General features: G+C 41.9%; 3 non-coding genes across 3 annotated transcripts in view; all 3 read right to left on the bottom strand.

Moving 5' to 3' along the window:
* The window catches only part of LOC149093063 (large subunit ribosomal RNA), a 4,168-nt gene extending 3,537 nt beyond the window's left edge, over nucleotides 1–631 (bottom strand). The window contains exon 1 of the ribosomal RNA XR_016200423.1: nucleotides 1–631. This exon is cut by the window's left edge and continues 3,537 nt beyond it. This is a non-coding gene — a ribosomal RNA (large subunit ribosomal RNA).
* A 476-nt stretch (nucleotides 632–1,107) lies between these two features.
* On the bottom strand, nucleotides 1,108–1,262 carry LOC149093062 (5.8S ribosomal RNA). Its single transcript, XR_016200331.1, has one exon. It is a non-coding gene; the product is annotated as a 5.8S ribosomal RNA (ribosomal RNA).
* A 487-nt stretch (nucleotides 1,263–1,749) lies between these two features.
* Nucleotides 1,750–3,919, bottom strand: LOC149093061 (small subunit ribosomal RNA). Its single transcript, XR_016200391.1, has one exon. It is a non-coding gene; the product is annotated as a small subunit ribosomal RNA (ribosomal RNA).
* Between the last annotated feature and the right edge of the window lie 1,081 nt (nucleotides 3,920–5,000).

Here is a 5,000-nt window from a genome sequence, read left to right as displayed (position 1 = left end):
AATGCACTCCTCATGCACATATTGCACTCCTCCTATCAATACCAAGATCCAAGGGCAGGCTAAAAGTTACCCCTTAACCTACTGATCTTGGAACGCTGTAAAGCATTCTTAGCACTGAATAGAAAAAGGCAACAATACACAAGAGGAGCTGAGTTCTCCTCTCAGCTACACTTCGTGGTTCTATCCGTTTCTCTACAAGCGGTTTCACGTCCTTTTGAACTCTCTCTTCAAAGTACTTTGCAACTTTCCCTCACGGTACTTGTTTGCTATCGATATTACCATCGTATTTAGTCTTAGGAGGAGTTTACCTCCTAATTTGGATTGCACTCTCAAGCAATCTGACTCTATCCGCGACTAAAGCCAGTAATCGATATTCCATTAACCAAGATCTGCCACCGGCCTAGAACCGTCTCTGGGAAGAGGGCCCTTGTCAGAGGGACTTGCAGATTTAGTTGAAATAATCGTGACTCTAACCATTACGCAGCACCGCTTTCCACCTTTCAATGGAAAACCTTTGCGCCGGACTCATCCCTTTTCACTCGCCGTTACTCAGGGAATCTCATTTGATTTCTTTTCCTCCGCTGAATTATATGCTTAAATTCGGCGGGTAACCTCACCTGATCTGAGATCAAAAATATTGATTAAGTTGATTAATGTTTATTTGTGTTGTTTGCAAGCAAGCAACGTAAATCTACTTTAATGTTTGCACAAATTTTGCCTTTGCATTACTTCTTAGGTCTGCTTTAACAGAATGAAATAGCTACTATTTGTACGATTTATACAAGTGCAAGAAGATTCATCAGTTAACAGGTTAGTTGATCACCATAGTTATCTGCAATACGACTTTAGCGTCGTCAGATAGGCGACTAACCTTAGAATCTCATGCTAGTATCTATTCATATATACTGCTTGCAGAGATGAAATATGCATTGTACACAAAATTTATCATGTGAAACAAGTAGATTTGAGATTCTCCTTACTAAATTGCAACGAATTGCAATTAAGAAAAGGAATAAAACATCAAGATTCATGCATATAAATATACAATCCTCTCAAAACAATGCATATATGGTAGTATGCAAGTGTTTTGTTGATTATTTTACATCTCAACTCTCAGACAGATGTGACCTCGGAAAAGACCCGAAAGCCGCAATGTGCGTTGGAAGCTCAAGTGCTCGGCGTGTCCTGCAATTCGCACCGATTATCGTAGCTAGCTACGTTCTTCATCGATTGGTAATTCGAGTGATCCACCGCTTGAAGATGTATCTTTGCCACCGTGGGACTTTTAATAAGTATCCTAAATCTGCATTGAGAGGGTTTGAAAACAATTGTATGCAGTTTATAAAAACCATAGTTGTCTTTACTTAGTTAGGCGAAGAAGTGTAAAACTTCCTTCTTTAAACCTTGCCGTCAGCATAAGCTGAAGACTTGATCAGGTACCAAGTATGTAGCAAGACAGGCTTTTCATTATAAACTACAATTGTTTTGCAAAAGAAATTATGGCTATCGTTAGATAACCCTCACTCTTTGTTGCATTGGATAATGAAAGATGGATGTATGAATGAACGAATGTAATGCAAATTAGAATCATGTTGCAATGGCTAAATGTTTGCAATAAACATTCACAATTGCGACTCTAATGCAAATACAATTCAATTGCATTCACCATATTAGCATCTACAATATCACTATGCAGAGTGTTTGATTGTTTGAAGGTTGTATTTCTCTTATAATAAGAGGGTAATACGTTAATGATCCTTCCGCAGGTTCACCTACGGAAACCTTGTTACGACTTTTACTTCCTCTAAATGATCAAGTTTGAACATCTTTCCAGCACAATCCGACCACTAGTTTCCCAATGGTCTGGATTGACCAGTCCGAAGTCCTCACTAAATCATTCAATCGGTAGTAGCGACGGGCGGTGTGTACAAAGGGCAGGGACGTAATCAACGCAAGCTAATGACTCACGCTTACTGGGAATTCCTCGTTCATGGGCAATAATTACAATGCCCAATCCCCATCACGAAATGGGTTCAAGCGGTTACCCACTCCTTTCGGAGCAGGAAACAGTATGCACGATGACCACTTCAGTGTAGCACGCGTGCGGCCCCGGACATCTAAGGGCATCACAGACCTGTTATTGCTCTGTTTCGTGCGGCTGCGAGCGCCGCTTGTCCCTCTAAGAAGTCCTTACAGTGCTACAGCATCCTTACCCTAGCCAATTCTGTAGGCTAATAGCAGCAGAGCCCTCAACAGCCGAAACCATCAAGAGATACTACCACCCACAGGTTGACTAAGGGGGAGTACTGCAGTGTAAACTGCAAGTCTATTTAGTAGGCTAGAGTCTCGTTCGTTATCGGAATTAACCAGACAAATCACTCCACCAACTAAGAACGGCCATGCACCACCACCCACTGAATCAAGAAAGAGCTCTCAATCTGTCAATCCTCTCAGTGTCCGGGCCGGGTGAGTTTTCCCGTGTTGAGTCAAATTAAGCCGCAAGCTCCACTCCTGGTGGTGCCCTTCCGTCAATTCCTTTAAGTTTCAGCTTTGCAACCATACTTCCCCCGGAACCCAAAAACTTTGGTTTCCCGGAAGCTTCCATTCGAGTCATGAAATTAGTTACTCAGAATGATCGCTGGTTGGCATCGTTTATGGTTAGAACTAGGGCGGTATCTGATCGCCTTCGAACCTCTAACTTTCGTTCTTGATTAATGAAAACATTCTTGGCAAATGCTTTCGCTGTAGTTTGTCTTGCGACGGTCCAAGAATTTCACCTCTAGCGCCGCAATACAAATGCCCCCGTCTGTCCCTCTTAATCATTACCTTGGATTCTTAAGACCAACAAAATAGAACCAAGGTCCTATTCCATTATTCCATGCAAGATCATTCAAGTTAAGGTAGTGGTACGCATCATATAGATGGTTGACCATACCGTTTTTAGGCACCTCTTTCGAGGTTTTGGACGCCTGCTTTGAGCACTCTGATTTTTTCAAGGTAAAAGTCTCGATCGCTTGAATCAACACTCGGTAAAGAGCATTGATAGCAAATATCGAGCAATTTTCTGTCTAAACACTATGAATGTAACCACCAGGAAAGAGGAATGAAGGTTCAAGCAAGCATCCGTAGACACAAGCAAGAAACCTAACATCACCATCTAACCCTTTAATCAGTGGACCCCATAGGTTCGACTGAAATCCAACTACGAGCTTTTTAACCGCAGCAACTTTAATATACGCTATTGGAGCTGGAATTACCGCGGCTGCTGGCACCAGACTTGCCCTCCAATAGATCCTCGTTAAAGGATTTAAATTGTACTCATTCCAATTACGGGGCCTCAATAGAGTCCCGTATTGTTATTTTTCGTCACTACATCCCCGTACTGGGATTGTGTAATTTGCGCGCCTGCTGCCTTCCTTAGATGTGGTAGCCGTTTCTCAGGCTCCCTCTCCGGAATCGAACCCTAATTCCCCGTTACCCGTTACAACCATGGTAGGCGCATAACCTACCATCGACAGTTGATAAGGCAGTTGCTTGAGGGATACATCGTCGGCTCAGAGGCCATACGATTTGCTCAGTTATTCAGAGTCATCACAAGAAATGCAACCGAAGTTGCTAAGATCCCCACTGCTAGTCCTTAGACAGCGACCGAAATCACTGAACAGGGTTCTAGGTGAATAAGAATCATTGGTCTTGTACTAATAAATGCGATCCTTCCGTCAGCAAGCTGAGGTTGGAACACTTGTTCATGTATTAGCTCTAGAATTACCACAGTTATCCATGTAAAAAAGAATATCCGAGGAACCGTAACTGATTTAATGAGCCATTCGCGGTTTCACTTTATAAACAGTATGTACTTAGACATGCATGGCTTAATCTTTGAGACAAGCATATGACTACTGGCAGGATCAACCAGGTAACTTGATGTTTTAGCAAAGTAAAATGCTAAACAAGTTGTTTTTGCAGCTATAAATACGATATCCTCAGCTAACAACCAGCAAGTGGATGTTAACTTTAACGAGGTATCGAGATTTATGTCGTGCATTAAGATGATTCTGCAGAAAACTCTTTAGAATCCATCTTCTTCCACTAAAATGTGCAAGCACATCTAGCAGGAGTAACCATTGCTGGGTACGTTTGCAAGTCAACTAAACAGCATAGTATTATAACCGCTTGATACCAATTTCTTGGATCAATCTGCGGTCTGCTTTGCACAAGCAGAGCTCAATACTAATACTGCTCACTCTGTTGAGTGACTAGTTTGAACATATATGCAAGATATGAAGTCTGATAGCATTAAAGCCCAACTCTCATAGATATTGTCAGTCGTACCAAGGAAGACCTTAGGTCTTGCAGGTACTCTACCTTTGTATAATAGTGTGTGGTGATAAGATGATTGACGATCCAAACCCATTCAGGCCCGTCTCTTCAACCACCAAACATCAACAGAATAACAGGAATAGATGCGTGAACAGCTACAGTCTGGACCATACCACTGCTTGATGCATTGACTTATCCATAACCGTAGACAATCACTTACCTCCCCATCAACTACTGATGGTTGCTTCTCTCAATTCAGCAACTACACTCACCACATATAACACAATAAATCTGGTTGTGATCTAAAACCTCTTTTTCTGAAAATTAGACTAAGTCCGTGTCTATTTTTGACACCCAATAACTTTTGAACCATAAGGTCAATCGCGATCATGTTTTTCGGGGTAATATCCCAGTAGTGCCGACTATCGCATGCGCTTATTAATGACCTAAATTACTAAACGCAAGTGGCCTAAAATCGCGCCAATTCGAACATTCTCATTGCTTTTATGGGCTCAACCATTAAAGGCGATTTCCTCTGGTACCAACAGCACGAACTCGATCAAAATTACGCAATCATTAGTTGACCTAATGCTGATAATGTCCAAAAGATTTGGTACCGTGAATCGACCTCGTTCTTCCGTTATAATGAGTCATCATCGAAAATCCAGGGGTATGCAAAA

This window comes from Tetranychus urticae, unplaced genomic scaffold (genome assembly GCF_039701765.1).
Source record: "Tetranychus urticae isolate SD_2017Ah unplaced genomic scaffold, NJAU_TeUrti_SD_1.0 Scaffold_4, whole genome shotgun sequence".
NCBI lineage: Eukaryota > Metazoa > Arthropoda > Arachnida > Trombidiformes > Tetranychidae > Tetranychus > Tetranychus urticae.
This window is presented reverse-complemented; position numbering and strand designations above follow the sequence as displayed.